Below are 21,847 nucleotides of genomic sequence, written 5' to 3'. Positions count from 1 at the left end.
AAAAGATAAGAAACTCCATCCCCAGCCCGAACCACAATCAAAAGATGCCTATTCCTATCTGTTTCTGCTTTTGGAGCGCAGGATGACCAAATCACACCAGCTTCCAAAAGTATCACCTCATTTTCCTTTGCTCATTCATGGTATATGTCCATATTAGTTCTTTCCTAATCACCATCATTGTACCTATCTCCTTCTGTAGAAGCATACCAGTGTACTTGCAAATCTTTTCTAATTTAGGCACCACCTGACTGACTGTATTCTTTAAGATCATCTTCTGTGAAGGCCAGCAATGCTTCTTTCAGATCCTTTGTTTCATTTTCTCCAATTGCAATAGATATACCCTTGGGGTGCCCTCTTTTTGTCATAAACTATTATGCTATTTTGCACCCCTACCCACTTCACAACAACCATGTGTAATCTCCACTTATAAGAAGGATAGCCACTGATACCAGTGCAGTCTGCTTACATCTAATAGCAACTTAAGCTGAAGGCCAACATGCATATAAGCAAATTGCACAGTGCTGTACTTAGTCTTCCTGTGACCTGGTCTCTTGTCCCTGAAGAAAGAGAGAATAAGAAAGACATCATATCTACATCACTGAATTCCTATTTCTCACAATAGCCTTCAGTCTTTCATTAGGGAATTTTTAACAGTGAAATTGAATGTTCATAAACTGAAACATTGTAGTTAGCTCTCTTCCTTAAATGATGAAGTTGCTTTCAACATACTCTGAGCCAGAGCATCAAATTTATTCTCTATGCCCCTGCCAAGACTATGAAACTTCATCCAAACCCCGAGCTGAAACCTTACTATTTGCTCTTCTGAGAGCAACTCTAAAGGTTTCTGTGACCAGTACAGAAGATTAGTTGGATCTCCTACAGCAGCATGTCCACATTCAGTCCTACACCAAACATCTTTCAGTGTATTTAACCTAACTTCCAGGTACTATCTTCAAGCATTCAGTTGTCTTTGTGTAAGAGATGATTGCATTTTTTCAGTTATTACTCAATTCTGAATAAATCTATTTCTTAATCCATGTACAGTGATAAACCAGGTTTGTACATGACAGTGGCTAACTAACCAGTACAAACTCCTTTGGCACTGTTGGACTTGAAGGAGACATTTCTTATTTTCAATGGGTTGCAAACAGCTTCTCATTTTTTTTTTTTTTTTTGACTTGTATTAATACAACATATTAAAATCCATCTTCAGTGGGCAAGACTTCTGATGTTACATATCAATAGGGCTGTAAAAACATTTTGATTTTCTCTGCCAAACTTCTTTTTCTGGAATGAAAGCTATGTAGAAATTCTATTACAATTTGTAGTCACTTGTTGAATACTTTTTATTTATATAGTTATATATATATGAAACTATTGATATATTTATGTAGCAACAGATATGTCTCACATATTTCTAACAAATGAGACTGTGTTATTAGATGCATGCGATGAATTGCCTGGAGATATTACCATGGTACTGTATGTTTTATCATGCAAGTTGAAAACTAAATTGTTTTTTTCCCTTGATGACTGCAATACACACAAGGAACTCTGTAAACTTCAATTACAGCTGCCAAATTTTTGCACATTCCCTAATCAGTTCAGTTATAATAAAATAGAAACTTGAAGTCTTTATAATCTGAGACTACCAGGAAAATATGCGGGTGGACCTGATGAAAAGACTGAGAAAGGACAAGAACTGCACCAGGATATTTATAACAAAAACACATATTCCAAACACATCAATAGTTTCAGGTGGGATAGAGTTAATTTTCTTCATAGAGGCTCACACAGTGCTGTGTTTTGGATTTTTGATTAAAATAGTGGTGATAACACAGGGATGGTTTCAGTTGTTGCTGAGGAGTGGTTGCACAGACCAAAGGCCATTTCTTAAATCAGTTATGTTGTATAATGTCAATGTATCAAACTTGTATCAGTGGCTCCTGCATATCAGTGTTGATACTTGTTACTCAAAAACCATGGAATCACTAGCATCTCAAATATCAAAACACAGGCAAACTGACAAATTGCATTTGTAAAGCTGTCTGAAGAAGTTAGGATGAAAGGTACCGGAAGTCAGTAAACCTGTCAGACTACAGAGCCAAAAAGCCTTCTTCCAGCCAAAAGAGGAAGAGTCTACAGTCCCTATAACTGTGGAAGAGAATGTATTCCATTGCCCTTTGCAATGCTGCCCAAAAGCTACATAAAATGAGAACATTAAAGAGAAATTCAGGGTCAGTATCTATAGTTATCATATTTTCTCACATTCTATGGTGGCAAATCCTTGTTCTGGATAACTGGAAAACTGAAGGAAACTTTTAAAGAAGCTATGGACTTACCAGCACCAAGCATTCAAAAAATCACACATAAATGCACAACCATCAGGAGTCATAAATTCAGTTTAAACATTTGAGATGAAGACTTATTCTCAGTGAAGTAGATGGCAGATTTGATTTCAACAGTGTATGGTTTCCACTCTGTGACATTTCCTAAAAAGCTTCAGGTTGATTTTATTTGCAGGTCGGGCTTCTAAGCCTGGAAGGTACATTTAAGTTGCATTTTCACTTTTTGTTTTTACCTGCAGAAGAGCTAAAAACAAACTAACAAACAAAAAAAACCCTTAGCTTTTAGAAGAACTGAAAATCTCATTAGAAATAATAAAAGGACACAGACCTAGCACTTTAAAACATGCCATGCTTGAGACACAATATGAGTCAATTCTGTCACAGTTCTCAGCTGCCAAAGTCCACCTAGTTAATAAACTTTAGCAGGAAGGAAAGGACTAATGACAACAAACCTGCTGAAACTTGGTGGGTTTTGTTTTGTTTTTAATCACTTGTTCTAAATTAACCTGGTAAAGTAAAAAGTTTAGCTCCCATTCCAAGAAGTGTCTTTTTTTCGGGGGAGGGATATGGTAGTAAAAGCCCCCTCTCCTAACATGTTATACACCAGGGTCTGGAGTTTCTAAAAATCCATGACAAATTCTACTATCCTCCTTACCATAAAATAATTTTGCATGGGGATAATTCCCTTCTACCTGAGCAGGTTACTTTTGTCAGCAATCCTTGTGAATAAAAGTTGTGCAGTGACAAAAATAACAAAAACATGACCTGTTACTTTTGTTACTGCTCAGATCCAGTGACAAGGAGTGCAATTTGTGTAGACAAATTTAGAGAGGAGATGTGTAATGTGCTCTAAGACATTTTTCTTGGGTATGTAAACTGCATGCACATAAATGTAGGTTATGTCTAAAATGAGATAAATACAGCCTAGAGAAATGGAGTTTTTGTAGGCCATTAAGAATAAAACAGATGGCCTATCTTCCAAGTGCTCCCACAAAAGACATAGCAAACCCTTAAAAACAAATGGAAGAAGGAAAATGGGTCCAACCAAAACATTACTTGACCTAACAATTTAGAGTGGCTTACAAGGTTACATGAGGAAATACAGAGTGCCCCCAGATGTGCCCACTTTGGCTGTGAGATGCACAAGAAGCCTGTAACCATGCTGAATTGCTTCCCTTCTCCCTTTCTCCGTTACTGCTTTCCTCTTTCTCTATAAATTTGATTAAATTGTGCCTGCTTAGTGAGGGGCAAAGGAAAAAGGAGATGGACCTGGCTAGGACTGAATGGGAATTCAAGGAAATGAAAAAGACAAAAAAGAGAATTTGTCTTATTATTTTTTAAACCTTCTATGCTCTTATGACACTTAATACCATGCAACTTAGAAAGGATTTTGGAAAAGCTCAAAACAAAGGAAAAAGCCAATTCCAGATAAAACATTTTTCTAAGCTCTGTATCCAGATTACATTGCAATAACATAAGCAGAGGCAGGGGTTGATTTTTATGTTACCTGTAAGACTCCAATCTAATCAACCACATAACTAACTTAAAAATTTGAAAGCTTTTCTCCAGCTCTGAAGAGTTTCAGAATTAGACATCAGTTCTTCATACTGCCTGTATATGTCCTGACATGCCTTTATGTCAGGACCACTGAAAAGAGTTCTGCTGAATACACTTCAGACAGAGGCATGGAAACCCAGTACAGAAAGTAGGCTTTATTATTATTATTATTATTATTATTTCTTTTATTTTCTTTTTTTTTTTTTTTTTTTTTTTTTCCATTTTAATCCCCTGAACAAGAAATCACAGACTGACAGTGGAGGAAAAACTCAGTTTTCAAACCCAGCATTCATTCCAAGTGCAGTGTTACTGTCAATTGTGTTGTCTGTTGTCAATTGTGTTGTTCTGGCCTGTAGAGGAATTTGCTAAGGATTTTCTGGGAGAGAAAAAAAAAATAATAAAAAAATAAAGAAAAATTCTTGCTCCTTGATCAGGTTCACCACCACACTTTTTAGTTACCGCTCCATATGATCTTTTGTCTGTCTCCCCTCCTCCCCATCTGTTTAGATGGAACCGTGCCCACTCACAAATTGGACGGTCCCTGTTGCAGAGATGCCAGATGCAGGATGAATACTTGAACAACAGAAAAGAAAGTAGCTTACAGACACTTTTGACTGCCAGAAAGACATGGCTGCTTTGCAGAAAGCACATTAGAAAACAAACAAACAAAAAAACACCAAACAAAACCAAAACCAAAGAAAAATACCCAACAACTTGTTTAACTTTTCAAGAAGATGTAGCTGAATTACAGTGAATTACAGTAGCAAAGTGTACAAATGCCTCCTCAGCCGTGTGTGAGTTCATTGGCAGGCCTGCAGATATGGCAGCAACAGATTAGTGAGAGTTAAGATTTGCTTGATGCATTAATCGAAAGAAAGGAAACTTTTAAGTGGGTCAGCCCAGAGGGTGCATTATTTTCAGCATGCATCTCAACACCAGGGAAAACTTTGGCTGGCAATTGTTTATCACTGTTAACATTTCTCACGGCTTTTGCTGTTAAGGTAGTGATGGGCTGCAAACACCACTAGGTCTGAGAAGTAACATTTCTTACATTTTTTGACTGCACTAAAGCCCTAGGAAATGTCACTTCTCTGTCAACTTCATCAAATATTGAGATTGACATTTTATTCAAATGTATCCTGTTTGCCAGTAATTACATAGCAGTGTATTCTACTGTACAATATGGAAATGAGTGGAAACAATAGGGATATGAGGGGAATATGCAGTCACTGAAAAATGCACACAGCAAAGCTCCAGACCCAGAAATGCGCCTCCTCCCCCCTCTCCCCTCCCCCTGCCTCTCTCCCCCCCCCCCCCCCCCGCACTGTTGGCACCTATAAAAAATACTTTATTTCTAGATTGCTTCTGGTCTCTGTGGAAATGGGTTCAGGGAAACACAAAAAGCAGACAGTCAGATATATAGCCAGGGTCAAATCTTGTCAGGAGTTCAGGGTAAGATGTCTAGCAGAGGAGAGCAGCTGTTGTTGATGGCTGAAAAGGTGGTGATAATCCACTGAACTGCTGCTTTACCAGGATGGAAGGTGAAGCTGGAGGCAGCATTTGACTGACAGACACAGAATAACTTCAATATAAATAGCTGAGATACTGCCTAAGTTCTAGGCTAGGCAATAAAAATTTTAGGTCCGTTCTTAAACAGGTACCATCCCAACTGATATCCATGGCCCACCAGAAAGCCCGCCAGCTGCACCCCCAAATTCAATTTCAGTTCGATGTCCTTTTGCCTTAAACTGCTATGAAAATGACTGGATAGGGAATACATTTTTAAACAGGGAACAGTTATTAAGCACTAAATTTCTACCACTATAAGTCATTTAGTATTAATAACTTCACTTCATAATTAACTTTGCATAACAATAGTAGCTGGATACCCTCATCCTGTGATAAGCAACAGGCTCCTCTGCCCTGGAGACAGTATAATCAAAGCTGACAAAAGAGAAAGAAAGGATAATGTACAAAGAGATTAAGTGAATGTCCAAGGTCACACAGACATGTGCCATAGAGGCTGGAGCTGAACCTGAAGATTTGGAGTTGCACTGGCAACTGCTGCTATTTTTATGTTCTTAAAGCATGCAGAGTGAGAAGGCACAGCAAAGGAAGGTATATTATGGATCTAACTCTCACCTGAGGATTAGCTATCCCTGAGGTCAACCAAGACAACTAGCAGAGCTGGATCTAATCTGTCTGCAATTTAGAAAATGGTCCTTCATCAGCCACAGCTCTACAGTGAGTGCTGAAAGAGTTAACAGACAGAATTGATGAAAGTCTCATCAATATTAACATGGAATGATGTTAATGTTTATTAACCTGAAAATATTTGGGGAACTCTAAGGAAAACAGAAACAAAACCAAAACCAAATCAACTGCCGGGTGTCCTGCAAAATCTTTTTTTCCTGCCTGTCTCAATTGATTGTCTGCCACCATGACTGTAACCTACACCGCTCTTTCTGTTTCTGTCCCTAAGTGTCTAAGCATTTTAAATATCCGGTGAGATAAAGACACTTCTTTATTTATGAGATGACAAAGAAAAGACAAGAAGGGGTGGCACTGCTTATCTGTTTTTTTATTCCTGAAGTATTAGCAGGTTATCGGTACCTCTAAACAGGATAGCAATTTGATTTCAAAATTGGTTTCATTGTTGCCCTTTTCACCTCATTTCTCAGAAGACTTGGAGTCACATTCTCCATTGATTCTCCTCCTGTGACCCAGTGGAGATTGAAGAGATACTTAGGTTCAAGTGTAAGGTTCTTTAAAAAATCAAGAAAATCTCTGCATACATTCTCCATCAAGGCTTTTTTTTTGTTCACTTTTCCAGCCCATTTATGAGCAACTCAAAAATTTGTATACATAAATGTGAAAGTGATTTTTGGTACAGTTGTGGAACTATCCAAGGGCTGATCATTTAGTTATGTTCAAACTATTATCTGCTACCAAAACTCAATCATAAATCCAAATAAAACTTGTAGACCACAAATACAGCTATGTCCTATCCCCTGTGCTATAAGCAGTTACACATTATTTTTCCTTTCATTGACTGAATCTTTGATGCATATATCCAACTTCGAGCACTGTATTTTTGATGTGAATAAAACCAACAATTTTCATTGCTGGCTTCCATTTTTTTGATCTAGCAGACCAGAAGGTATTTAGTTGAAAAAAAAAAAAAATCTTCAGGACATAATGATACTGAGGAGATTCTCTACTACTTCTGCACCTGGTAAGATGGCTGAATATGTCCCTGCCGTACTCCAAGTAGTTGTGTCTGAACGAGAATGATTGATCCTTACAATATTGCTAAGTCAGTCAATGATTTTGGCTAATAAATCTGGGTTACATATGACAATAAAATAAAGCCTGCCCCTTGAAACACAGTTTATGACCACATCCCTGCTCTTGGGCAAGACTTTTAATAGTTTTCTCTGCTTGTGAAGGGGGTAATGGCTTGTAGAAAATGAGTTGCTTTTCTGGATCCCACAGGAAAACATTAATACTGGAGAGCTCTATGTCCTTGTGTTAAGGCTAATTGTCTATTTCATTTTCTTTTTCTTTTCCATTTTTCCCCAGCAATTCATAGGTAAAGGAATGCTTATTTTACTGCTTCAGAAACATTTATGGAATGCATATATTTTATTTAATCTTTATCACTTAGCCATGCAAATTATTCATCTATTGCTGTATTTCTACCATTAAAAAAAAATAAAAATAAAAATAAAATAAAATAAAATAAAATAAAATAAAATAAAATAAAATAAAATAAAATAAAATAAAGTTTTATTTAAACTGGATATCATAAGAAGGAAGCTTCTGTTATCAACATTTTCACTTCCCTTCAGATAAACTACTACATGTTACAGCCAATTCTACACCAATATTATTCATGTATCATTGTGAAAGGAAAATTCATTCTTCAGCCCAGACAGAACATTACGAACACAACACATATTGACAGTAACCTCACTTCACTGCTATTTTCTTTTTCCTTAGTACTGGGCTGCCCAGGGAAGTGGTGGAGTCACCATCCCTGGAAGTCTTCAAAAGACGTTTAGATGTAGAGCTTAGGGATATGGTTTAGTGGGGACTGCTAGCGTTAGGTCAGAGGTTGGACTCGATGATCCTGAGGTCTCTTCCAACCTAGAAATTCTGTGTGTGTGTGTGTGTGTGTGTGGTTTGTATGTAAGGCTAAAACACTGGCAAAATACATAAATAAATAAATAGATAGATAGATTAGAGAGAGAGAGAGAGAGAGAGGAGAGAGAGAAGGAATGATAAGCCAGGGAAGAATCTCATTCTTTGTAAATGAGAAACTCAGCTCATGATATAACCCTTTCAGCCAGGAGCAAACTGATGCTTTTCAACTCCAATTGTCTGATCTGAGGTATGTTCCCATTTTTAATGAGACATTTACTAAACTTATGCATATATAGAGAGAGCTAATTTACTTCTTTAGAGTTTGATCATGTTTCCATCTCAACATAATTAGAGCAAATTGTCTTTAAAACAATATTGATTTTAGATTAAAGCTTTCCATTGCAATACCAGTAGAGGCAGTATTTCTCTTACTTAACCTTGATGACAGATAATGTCAAATTCAAGAAAAACTATTTAATAAAGAGTACAGTCAAAACAATTTTGACACTTAAAAGAGAAAACTAGTTAAAACTGTGTTAATTGCTCTATAAAATGAAAAATATTCATCCTGTTATAAATGGAAAAGCTTCACATTCTTCTTATATTTCATTCATAATATTTAAGAAATATTAAAAAACATTTCTTCTGCACAGACACTTGTGTTTTACTTCATCTCATGAACGTGGCTTGATTCCCCTGCTCTGTTTCCAAAGCAAATATGGTAGTGTTCACTTTTCACTGTTAACTCTCATGATTTTTCTCAGAGGTAACCAGAAACTAACTTCTACCCACTTGGTGTCACATCCAGTAAGAATCCATCTCCCATTTTCCTAAAACGTGCTACTGCGAAAAGAAGTGAGTCCTCCTGAAAGGGACAGAATAAAACAGAACATCTTCTGGAAGAGGAATCCTTCAGTCAGCCAGAGCACATGAAGTTTGGAAGGTTAAAGTTTGGCAACTTTATGAACAGAAACTCAAGTGCCTGCTCCCCATTAGTTTGAAGAAATGAGAGAAGTTGCTTCAATACACCAGGAGAAGGGCCATGGAGCTATTCCCATTTCAATCTTCAAAAGCACTGAGAAACTGGAGGCTGGCACTACTCTGAGATCATCTGTTCACACCAAATGTCTGCCAAAGAATTACAGGTGGTTAGCACGGATGCTTGACCACAACTGTGTACACCTGTCCCATTTGCAGTTTGGATGACCAGCAACCCAGGCTCTGAATATACATAACCAAGATGATGGTGTTATGACCAAGTGGTATATCATCTTCCACTAGACAAGGAAGGTGAGGAGCACACATACACAAGGTAGAGAAAATGAGGTATTCAGAAAAAAAAGATAGCAGATATTTAGCTTGACTCTAACCTATATATTTTAGCATTACTAGTAAAACCAAGGCAAATAGCAGCAGTTTTCAGAAGTACATTTGCAGGATGTCCAATCCGGAACAACTTTGTGCATTCAAAACATGTCTATACCTCCAGCTATGCTTGTCATAGTACATGGTAATAGCTGCACTCTTGCAGGTAATGAGTAAATTCCAGTTATTTTGGTAATGTTGTTTTCAGTTCATGATGGTTACAGTCTACATTTTCTTGCCACAGCCAGCATGAATGATGGAGAATGTTGACACTTTTACATTTACTATCATTTTGGGTGTTGTTTTCTTGGTAATATAGGGACGTACTGTAATAAAAGCAGTCACTGTGTATTGGTTGTTTTTATTCAGTAAGCTTAGTGTGTGTCTGGTTCCCCAGAGAGGATTTGGAAAGCTGTGCCTGGCTCTAATGCACATGCATAGAGTACCTATGTTCCCATATTTTTCCATGTCTGGCTACCTCTGTGAGTTACACAAAAAACATTTCATGTGACCAGGCAGTCATGTGACCTGTTGCCGCAGTGCAAACAGGTGCATGACCACTGCCACATTACTGTAACCAGTTCACAGGACTGAGACTGAGAATTGCATTGCTAGTACAGCAATGATACACCACAAGGGTAAGGGTGAGAATGATCATCTTCAGAGCCCTTCCAGTACACCAGTGTTTGATTATTGTTATTCCTGATTCTCAATGGTCTCATCTGCTCCCCTCCCACCACATACTTAGGGGGTTCACTGAGATTAGACAGTTTCAAAGGTCTTTATCCTCTGAAGTTTGCTTTCTGGTCTATAAATAACAACAACAACAACAACAACAACAACAACAACAACAACAACAACAACAATAATAATAATAATAATAATAATAATAATACAGAAGGGCATTCTTCTTAGAGAGATTCTTGGCAGAAAACAAAATTTGATTATGACTATTTAATTAGGCCCCATCCAACCTGGCCTTCCAGGGGTGAAGCATCCACATCCACAGAAAGCAACAGAAAGAAACAGAAGTTCAAAAAAAAACAAAAAACAACCAACCAAACAAACAAACAAACAAAACAACTCAGACAAATCAAATTATAAAACACTAAAATATTACATCACTTTTTAAAGGACCTTCAGAAGATTTCATGCAAACAAGTGAAAAGTCACTAGTGTCTCACAAAACAACAGTGTTTGGAGAAAGTAACAGATAAAGTTTTAGAAGCTGTTTTATTATAGCATTTGACATTTGAAGATACTGTTATACTTAACTAGGAAACTAGTCTTGTACAGCCAAGAATCCCCCCTGTTAATGGACTGCAGATCAGACACAATGGGATTTATACTGTATTAATTCTTTCAAGAGTTCCACTATCAACTGACTGCAGTACCTCAACTGGAAATAATTGTAAATGTTCTAGTGCCAATGAAATGACTTCTAAATTGCCAAAAGATGAGATTTTTTATTTTTTTTTTCTGAAAGTTCATTAAAAAAAAAAAAAAAGATATTCTAATGTTCTGTATATTCGTTCACTTAATTTTCACTTCTTTATTTCCTGCTAAATCTTCCAGAATGTTTTACACTAAAATGCAAGAAGACCCCTCCAGATTCTATTTTCGGAGTAGCTGCTACACATATCATAAAGTTGATCTTCCTAAACACCTAGATTTCAAAAAAATAATGTTAAGCAAGTTAGCATGAAAATTAAGAGACTTTAAGATAAGTTTTATCATCAGTCTTTTCTCTTTCGGTAGCAGCTGCTGTTCTCTCTACCCTAAATGTACTCATGGTGCAACTTCTAGACCAGTAGAAGCTGGGTATTGTTTTCAGAATGACTGAAGTACACTTAATCTCATTGACTTTCAGTTTTGCTCACCATGGCATGCCCCTTGAACAGTAAGTGACAGATGTGTCTATTGTCCACAGTAGGACTTAAAAGGCATCAGTGCCTTTTTGACAGGATTCATTTCCCACCTAAAATGTTCTGTCAGACAGAAGTTAGACACACTATAAAAAATCCTTCTTCCTGTATCACAACTGTTAAAACAGAGCTTTTAGAAAGACATCTAGAGGGCTTCTGGGTCTGGTATGTTATGACATGTCCGAGAGAACCAGTGCATCTTGCTTGCTGATGGATTCAGGAAGAATCCAAAGCTTTGAACTCCTTCCTTTGAAAAGAGAACTAACCTACAGCAATGCTCTCATTTGGGCATGATGCAGGAATAAGTCCACTTTGTTTTATTTGTGTGATACCACTTGAATTTATTCTGAAATTATGTCTGTTTCTAGAATGATAATGTATTTCCATGTTTATTGTCCATGTAACAAAGGACTTGGCCTTTTACACTAATGAATAGCAAAAGGAAGGTGAGAGTTTTTCTTGGGCTAAATGGACCATCAGTACCATTGTAGAGACAAGTGTGGCTGCAGTAAGCAGTCAGGTGTGGTTCCCAAAAATGGTCTGGACAAAGGTTAGAGCCATGGTGGGGCTATTTTTCTTTCTGATGTTGATGGCAGAGCAAAGTGTAGTGCATCAAACCTCCCAGTGCTCCTGCTGTGAGCAGTAGCTAGGCTGTCATTACCGGCTTTATTCCTATATTTGAAATCAGAATTCTTCTGAGGAAATCTCTGTCCAGTTTAATGCTCCTTAGCACAAAATCCAAAGGACTGGATTAATGAATTTAACTCAAAAAGAGGTGAATTTGTGCAACCTTGTCATTTTTCATTGCAAACAGCCTCTACTGCAACCCCCAAATCTTGTGCACTAGACTCTGTGTGTAAACTAGCCATATCTCCAAGGAAAATGTCCCATTCTATACAGAGGTTTTAACAGCTGAGGCACAAAGGAAAATAACAGTACCTAGCAACTGATGTCTCTATAAATGCTTTCTTTCAAGTTGGATCTGCTAGAAAAGCTCCCTTTTAAGTCTGATGAACAAATGCTGATTGCACCATGGAGACAGTTACTACAAGTTACCACCAGCTAGTGGAAGCAAGGAAGAAGACAAAACCCTGTAATATTCAGGGAATGCTTTCCTCTGCTAATCAGAGGAAGCTGGAAGATCAAATATGTGTTCAGTGGGCAGTTGTTACTTGGGTTGGCTTTTTATCTTGGTTCAATAAATTGACTTGCTCACTTGTTACTAAAGCAGATTATTGTAAATGGGCTTCTTGGACAGCAGCACCTCTTGATAACATTTTAATTAAAATTAATATGTGCCTCATTTGCTTTTGGGGGTCTAGTATATGACACTTCAGAACACTGACAGTGTCAGATGCCATTTTCTTCAATTAATCGGTACATAATTATATTCAAATGGCTGGGAAGAGTGCAACTTTTTCCTTCATGCAACATTTACCATTTTGATATTTGCTCCGCTGATAGTGCCCAATACAAAAGTCACATTTCCCCTCTGAGAGAAGACACTGTGTTGAACTTGCAGATCTTTCCTATGTCTTTTCCCACTACAAAAATTGGTACTTATGATTCCTGTCATTCTCCATCAAAATAAGGTCAGCTCTTAAGTGCTGTCTGGCTGTTGTCATGGACCCTTCCAGACACCTTGTCTACCAGGCTGCATCAGGTAGCAGTGTGCCTCTGGCTCCAGGTGGAGAAAGGATAACATCAAGCACCAAGGGACACATCCTGCCCCCTCTTCTCCCTGGAGGAGAGTCACAGACCCAGCTTAGGCTGGGGTAGTGCTGGCCAAAGCAGGCAGTGCAGCATGCAACAGTCACAGCTGGTGTAACCTGCAGTCTGGGAATGCCATCACCACACTGGGCAGGATCAAGATGGGCATGTGAGGAAGGGAAAAAATAAAAATACTGATATAAAGCAAAAGTAGACAGACTTGATAATCTTTTATTTCCTAAGATGTCTAATGGGACCATGGCCTGCTGAGCCAGAGCTCCTATGGTGGCTGTCAGCTTGTGGCACTCATACACAAATCTGCATGTACTTAACTCACGTTGCTGCATTTAGGAATGGGAATGCTAGCTTCTCTCTTCTGCATTAAGAAAGTGAAAGCATGGAGGCTAGTTCAAAGACACAAATTATATCTGTGCAAGAACATCAAAAGAGATAGTCCTCCATGCTTCAGGCGACCACAGGAATTATTGTATTGAGTTTCCTCCTGGCATTAATGATAAATAGTCAGAATCACTGTTCTGTCTCATATCACACATCCTTCTTGCAAATACACATCTACTTCCTATCAATGATAGACTGTCTCCTCTGCACCTATTCATAAAATGGGGACCATTATTTCCCTTTGTACTAGCCACGCTATGCTAAAAAATAATGATTAAAGAAACAGGAAGGTCATTTTGGTTCTTTAGTCATGGCATCCCACTATCGTTATAAGTATTTTTCTACAGTGTTTCCTTTGTACAGACTCTGTAATGAACTTTTTGTTCATCAGGAAACTAGCTTGTAAGCCGCAAAGATCAGAGCATTATTTCAAAGGGAGGGAAAATAGTATATCATTTCATCTCATGCACATTTTGGTGAATTTATAACTCATGAAACAAGTTACATAATCTTACTGACAGGCATTGATTCAAAGAGGCAGTGCAGCAGAATTTAAACATTTTAGGCACCTCCAGAAAGAGATGTAAGACTCTGTTTTGCAACACACATAACCAGTGATCAGAGAAGTTACTCTGTTTTCAGCACCATAAATTCTCAACCTCTGTGCCTCAACCCTTTATTTGTGCAGGTGACTTTTTAATTTTTTTTTTTTATTTTTTATTTTTGGGTGCTGTGTTGCAGACACCTGTCCACTTGGAAACATCTAAGCCACAAAACAGCTGTCAGATGGTAGCAACTTTTGGTTACTCTGAACCAGGGCTGGATTCAACCCAACAGTGACTGAGAGGTGAGAGATTTGGTATCATCTTAACAGTTTTCTGAGCCATCTGGTTCCAAATATGCAATTTAACAGTGAAATATTGCCACGAAGAATCTAACAGCATTTGTGAAGTTTAAGACTAGAATTATCCTTTGAATGACAGATACAATCGTATCAGCTTCGGCATATTATGCATTTAAAATATAGCTACCATTCACAGTGAAGCAAAGATAACCATCATTAAATCTAATGCAATATAGAATGATGCTCATATAGAAGTGAAATCTCATCCAAATATTTGATCTGATGCCAAAGTAACACATGTAAATCAAGATAAAGATATCAACACAAGATAAAGAAGTTAGTAAAAACATCTGTGCAAACTTCCATCCGAGTACTTCACTTTTCATACATGAGGTAGAAAACAGCTTCTCTTGCACTGCATTATCTCTATGCAGTGTCATACACTATAGCAGTGAGTGACAGTCTTCAAAAACTGAAGGGAAGAACTTAGTAGGTTACTTCTGTCAGTCTCACTGTAGTAGCCAACAAGTGATCCACAAAATTCAGATTAGCCAGAGCACTTCCAGGAAGGGTATCCCAGCCTTGCTTCTTTCCTCCCTCCTTATACCCATTCTCCAGGTGTAGAAATGAAGCACAGGCACTTACCAATATTTGCTGAAGATCACACAAAAACCTCTAGCAGAGGACTAAGTTGGCAGACTTCCTCCTGGTCTATATATACGTCCTAGCTGGATGATGGTATGCATTCTCACGCTTGTTCTACAATGTATACATTATTTTTATAACACACAATTCCCAATGAGTTTGGAAGCTAAGACATCAAATTAGGTGGACAGTCCTTGCAGCCATTAGGAAGCTCTATTAAAGTGAATGCACAGCTAAGAAAGGGATGGCTATGCTCCAGACCAGGCTACAGAAATAGCATTTTAATATTATTTATGATTTTATTTGAAGTTTTAGTAAAATATTCATTCATATCCTGATAGTAATATAAAATTCTTTATTATCTAGTGGTACTAAATTTCAGGCTCTCACAGTTTTAAAGTAGGCCAAATGCTGGGTTTGAATACCCTGGCATTGTCTTTCTAGAACATAATAATCAGTCAAATGTAAAAATGAGCTTGAAATTTAACACATCAGTATGGATAAGAACAATTCTTGAAGAGTAAATTATGTCTAATTAACTAGACTGAGATAGCAGCTTTTTTCTCACGTCATGTTTCATTTCATTGTTAGGAGTCATAATCTTTACATTAACCAGCTCTTCAGCTGAAATGTGGGGGAGTGCTACTTGTGAAAGGCTCCAAAACTGGACTTAAGATATCAGGCTATGCAGTTCCTCGCAGCTGAGAAATATGTCAAATGCTGCTCTCTGTTATATCACATCCCTGACATTGGCTTTCAAGGAAGGATTCAGCCTGAAAACCCCTTTGAAGTGGAACAGAAACTTTGAAGGCAGCATCAGAACAAAATCACGTTCCAGTCTTCACATCTGTCTGTGCACATGGCAGATGCTTCATACCAGTAATTTAAATTAAGGCATTTTTTTTATTCTCAGGCATTGTGATAATTCCAGGGCATTTCCTCCACCATATTTGTAACCTATTCATCATACCATTTTACTGCATAATGAAGACAAATGCCAACAGTTTAGCAACAGATTTGGATAATGGCGAGATGTACAGTAACACAGAGTAATATGACCAGGTTTGCAAGTTCTAATTGAATATTTTTCTGATCCTACTTCCATTAATTTTTCCTCCTGTTTCATTTTTTTTTTCTCACCATTTTGTATGCTGCCTTTCCCCTCTTCTCCTCAAAGTGCATCCTGAAAGCATTTTCTAAGAAATAGATTCTGCTCCCAACGTGGAATCAGGCTTTCTCCTTATCAATATACACTGCTTATGTGCCGATGAACTATCAAGTTGCTGATGGAGGTAACAGTACGTATCTCAGGCATGGTACTTAATTGGTATGCTGGCCCATGCAAAGCTATCTGATTGCATTCAGTGACTGGCAGGGACAGAAAGCATTTCCAAGGGAAATAATATCTAGCTGTGAATGTGGGATATGTGTGTAAGAACTGAACAGTAAACACCAGCCTTAATTTTAATATCTCACATCATGCAAAGCTTAAAAAAAGATGAGTGCTCTGATATTCAAGCAGACCCCTGCGGGACAGAAATGTTATCATAATAATATTATAGAAACCAATGTAAAATATCCAGCTGCTGTGAGAGTTTTAGGGGCATCAAACGTTCTTGAATCACCATTTTCTTTCTGCAAATGAAAGTATTTACCTATTAACAGCAGCAAAAGTATATTATTTCACTGGGCTGTATGACTACAAGCAACATTGCCTTTCAGTTTAGGCTTTGATAGGTTAGCATTTAATGTCCCAAACAGCCCTTAAATGCTCCAAGGTGAAAATGTAAAACCATAATCCAGCTCTAAATGGTCATTTAAAAAAATGATCATCCCAAAGCTCAGGAGTGCCTTTATCTGTTTATGAAGCATTCCCGTTAAAATAGTTACACTAGGAATGTGGGGAGGATGATACCCATTTAATTTTATGGTGTTTTTCTCTCTCCAATGATAAAAGGTGGCTGGGACTGCAACAAGAGCCAAATTCTCTTTGCCTTATTCACACAACTAATCACATTGACTACAGTGGGACTGTTTGTGGAGGGGATTTGGCCTGGACTCTTACTGTGTCAATTATCTTTCTTTACAAGCAGGTTTCTCTTTTTGTCTTGCTCTCTAGCCAAACTGTTACTCATACATTTCCAGATTAAATGCATGACAGACAACACCAAAGATTTGAAAGCTGCAAAAAGAAACATCAGTTCAGATCTCTGGGTTCAGATTAAAAACAAAGAAGCAAAACAAAACAAAACCTTGACAAAACAAAACATCTTGCTGACACAACTTTTAGGGAATTGGTCAAGGAAGATTTACACAGAACTTTTCAGACAATACCTGTATTGTTCATCCCTTAGGCTTTACATCTGCTTTCCCAGAAATGAGAAGGCAAGAAAGAATTTGTGATATTCAGAGACAATTCGTGTGCAAATCCTGACCTTCATAAAGATGTCCAAATGTTCAGAAGCTGATAAATTTTTTTAAAGTAATGCATGACATAAAGAGAATTGGTAGCCTCTCTGCCTGGGCAGTCATTTAAGCTGGGGCAATGAGCAAGTACAGGCTGCTGACCACGTACAGCTCCTTGTCTGAACCCAGCCCAATGAGCTCCTGCTGAGAGCTTTTCACACCTCAAAGACACATCGCGGCAGCCTTGGTCAGCTCCCGGGTCAGACACCTCCAGAAGCACCTTGGGACCACAGTGCTGATAGAGAATGGCTGTCCCATTTCACTGGATCCACTGCAGTTATAGAGAAGGACCTTTGCCACTTCAGACAGGTGTCCCCACTTTCTCACCTGATTCCAGTGTCACTTGCCAGCTTCTTTCGGGGTTGCTGTTGAAAACAAACAACAACAAAAAATCAGTTCTCCAATGCTCTTCCTTCAGGGCTATCTGCTAGCCCAGCCTCAGTTTGTGGAAGGTGAGGAAGTGGAGTTGGCTTTTCCTGAGCTCCTCTTGTACTCCCTGCATTTGAGGGATGGGGGGAGGGCTATTCTGATTATTTATTTATTTATTTACCTAGTTGGGTGGCAGAAGAAACCTTAGTAAGGTAGGCAGGGTAGCTCATTGTAAAGTTCTGTGAGAGAAGGGGATGAGAGCATTGCCTTCCATAACTCAGCAAGAAGGAGGAAAACATTCTCTATAGCAGCCCAGACCTTCATCCTGAGAGACAAAAAGTGTGCTACAGAATACCCAGTCCTTTTCTCAGAGCCTGGAAGAGGGTTCAGGAAAACAGCTGACCCAGTGAAATGCCAAATTTGCTCTGCTTATAATCACAGGTATAAATACCTATATAAAAGAAGGGAAAATCTTGACAGGAAAAAATATATTAAAAAATGCTTTATTATTTCCAATGCACGGATATAATAAACACCTGTGATTACTGATTCTTCCAAAATGGTATGGACTGTAGATTTATTGGGAAGCAAGTGTCATTCCTCCTCAGACCTTGCAGGTCCCTTCAGTTTTACAGAATAATGATAGGGAAGGGTACAAACCTCAAATGATATTTCAGCACTGGATATGTTAGCAGCAAATTCCCAGCAATGGCATAAATCTTCAGTTTCCCATATTTAATCACTTTGCTTTCTTCAATGCTGCACAATAAAGGACAGAAGGGACAAAAGATTCGATAAACAGTTCTGCACCCTTTGTGCCCTATTCTGGATGTGAGTGTACGCTGCAGCAATCTGAGATGTCAAGTCTAGCTGTCAAGGCAAGAAAGAACAGAGATAAATGGTTGCCCTGTCACACAACCATGCTTACTGCAAACTAAGCACAAACATGGTATTTAGAGCCCTAACATTTGAATAGGTTACAATACACCTCCAAATGAAAGTTTCCGTAATTAAGGGATAAAGAAGTTGACAGAATTTCTTAGCCTACTTGTATAACATTTTTCTAAAAGACGGAATTTGAGGGAGATTGGATTCGCTTCAGCAAGGTATGCTGCACAGCGAATTGTCTGATGCTTCCCAAGTACATTTTGCCAATTTTATCACCAGTAGTAAATTGGGTGAACTTCTGAATTTCAATGCATGAGACTCCTCATGCGTCAAGATGAGATAATTCTGTGACTTGGATGATTACTTCTGAAGGCAAAAGGCCAAAGTTTTCTCCTTGAACTTTACATATGAATTGATCAAGTCAATGCATTTTATATACTTTAAGGTACCTCCCTGCTTTGCCTAGTCACATCAAGGGAATACAGTGGTAAAAAGCCATTTTCTTTCTACTTGCAGAACATATTAGCATTTGAGAGGAAAACATCTATAAAAGACCTTATAAAAGTCTTCAGAAAATCCATTAATCCCAGACATTTTGTCCATAGTTCCTTGCAGTGCTATCAGAGTGTCTAGGCTATTGACCTATAATTAATAGGATTTTTAAGAGTTCTGTTATGGTTACTCTTCAGGAGATGAGTGAACAGATGGATAGGATGGTCACCCCCTTGCTATAACCTTTGCCTAACAAAGCTGATTAATTCAGTCTTTCTAGTTGATAAGGCATCCAGTGTGTCTTTGTCTACAGATAATTAACTAAGATACAAAGCAGAAGGAGTCAGAGGAGGTGAACAGCAAAGTGAACTCTCTAGGCTGAATCCTACAGACTGGGGACTAGCAGCAGAGGTGAGGTAAATGATACTGTAAACAATAAGTCAGTACACCACCATGAGTTAGCAGAAGCATTCATGAGCAGAGGCATGATATTACAACCTAGCAAATAATAAAAAAATAAGCAGGCAGTGACCAATGCCAGAGACTATAAGCTGGAGCTCTCACATGGTGCCACCTCTGCACTCCAGCATTTCACTCACTGTTCATTACACTTCCCAACACCTGGAAGCCACCTGAAAATAGTCCTCCAGCATTGGGTGCCCCTGAACATGAGGCATACAGCTGCATCTCTGCCCTGAAAGGCACAGGGGCAGGCCCAGAACAAGCAGAAAAGTCAAGCAAACAGTGTGGTAGCTGCATATGCCCTACAAAGCCCCATGGATATGGTGCCCTCCCTTCCCCATTTGCTTTTGTTTGGCTGCTTGGAGCATTTCCACAGGCCCACTCCAAACCAAAGGCTAGCAGCTGTCTGCTTTGCCTCATTAGATGTGAGCAGTAGGGGTTGCTACGATCTACTACACTTAAGACATTCAGAGCTCCCAGACATATAATTTACTCTTAGCTCCTTTCAACCCCAAAGCTAACTATGAGCAACAATCATGAAAAAAAAAAAAAAAAAAAAAAAAAAAAGAATTCAGGCCTGCTAAACAAACCGAAGTAGAACAGCTGCAATGGGAAAGGAAAGGAGGCCAAGTGAATTAAGCCTCCCATGTTCCTTACTTAGCCTGCCTTTCTTTTCTCTCCATGACCTCCAGCTGAATATAGTCCTTTACTGCTGTTTCTCATAGCTTGCAGCTGCACAGCTCCAAGCCTGCCAGGAGACTCAGCTCTCTTGTCAGTAGTGGGGAGGCTGCGGTGCCAAAGCACCACGGCGCTACCCCCTACCTGCTCCTCTGCCCCTCCAAAGCAGTGCCTGCCTTCCTCAGTATCTTCCCAGTTTGTCTCTGAGGCCATGCCAGTGCATGCCACTGTGTGCTCGTAAAGCACTTATCTTAAACACAATACCTTAAGAAGCAGCCTCAGCCACCACTTTTCATCATGAGGCTTGATGCAACAATAGGCTAGCTGGTATGCTGCCTCACCTTGCAGTGAGGAGTAGAGGGAACATCCAATTCCATCCTCGTCAGAAAACTGGAGGAGGAAATGTTTTTCACTTCTGTTTCAGACTAACACTTTCAAGTGTTGCACCTTACAAGTAGCTGTGTACAGGTTTTCAGTTTGTTTCAGAAAGAAAAAAAAATATCTTTGTGCCAGAACCCCAGCTTTCTTTAAGAACATGGGCTGAAATTTTATCAGCACTGAAATAAGCAGTTGTGCAAAAGTTTTGGACCAAAAACCACATGGGATTTTCATGCATATATATCTAATTCTCAGTTATAACTGTTGATCCAGCTGTGAAAGAGCACTACAACTACCCAAACGCTTGCCCTGGGATTGCAGAATTTTGCCCGGGGGAACTCCCAGAAATGTCTCCGTATTGACAAGACCACACAACTCCAACCCCACTGCATGCTCACACCTCATCAGAGAGACAAGAAGACACAGCCCTCTTCTCACAGGCTAGTTGTAAGACTGAGGGTTCCCCTGGGGTGGCACCATGCTGAAGCCAGCTCACGGAAAACAGCAAATTAAGGTCACTTTCTGTCCCAAGATTTATTAAATATATTTTATTCTCTTTCTACTTAAGCTGAACTCCATAAGCAGTCCATAGCAGAGACCAGAAAACAAACACTGAGCCACTGACCCAAAGGAGACACACAATCCCTTCCTATGACTGACACTCTGATATAACTTGCCTCTTTTGAGAGCAGTTTTTTAGAAGCTGAAGGATATGGATTCAGTGCCATGCAGGCAGAGAAGAAGACTGAGCTCAGGTGTCTCTTATCCTAGATGTGCACTTTGAACATGGAAATAACATTAAAAAAGTTTATAACAGCACCAGTATCCAGTAGTACAGTTATAGGTAGCATCTTAGCCATATTAGATAGATAGATAGATAGATAGATAGATAGATAGATAGATAGATAGATAGAGTTATATATAAACAAACATATTCAGGACAATATATAGACTGAAATTCAGGAGAAAGCATTTCAAGAAACGTGCATAGTTAAGCAATCTTGACCAGTCAGTTATGAATGTTTACTACATTTCTGCCTAGTAAGTGTGCTTGCTCTCTTTAGTCAATAGAGCTGTGCCACTGAAGAGGCTATTCATGTAAGCACAGCAGCACTATTTAGCCCCATCATATTCCTAAAACTCCTAGTAATCATGGTATAAGCTTGAAAATCAAG

General features: G+C 38.7%; 1 long non-coding RNA gene across 1 annotated transcript in view; it reads right to left on the bottom strand.

The window, feature by feature from the left end:
• LOC311430395 overlaps positions 1-17,852 on the bottom strand; it is a 128,261-nt gene extending 110,409 nt beyond the window's left edge. The window contains exon 1 of the long non-coding RNA XR_014688762.1: positions 17,733-17,852. This is a non-coding gene — a long non-coding RNA (uncharacterized lncRNA). The remainder of the gene's footprint in view (positions 1-17,732) is intronic.
• Between the last annotated feature and the right edge of the window lie 3,995 nt (positions 17,853-21,847).

Source organism: Aythya ferina (genome assembly GCF_964211825.1).
Source record: "Aythya ferina genome assembly, chromosome: 1".
Lineage (NCBI taxonomy): Eukaryota > Metazoa > Chordata > Aves > Anseriformes > Anatidae > Aythya > Aythya ferina.
This window is presented reverse-complemented; position numbering and strand designations above follow the sequence as displayed.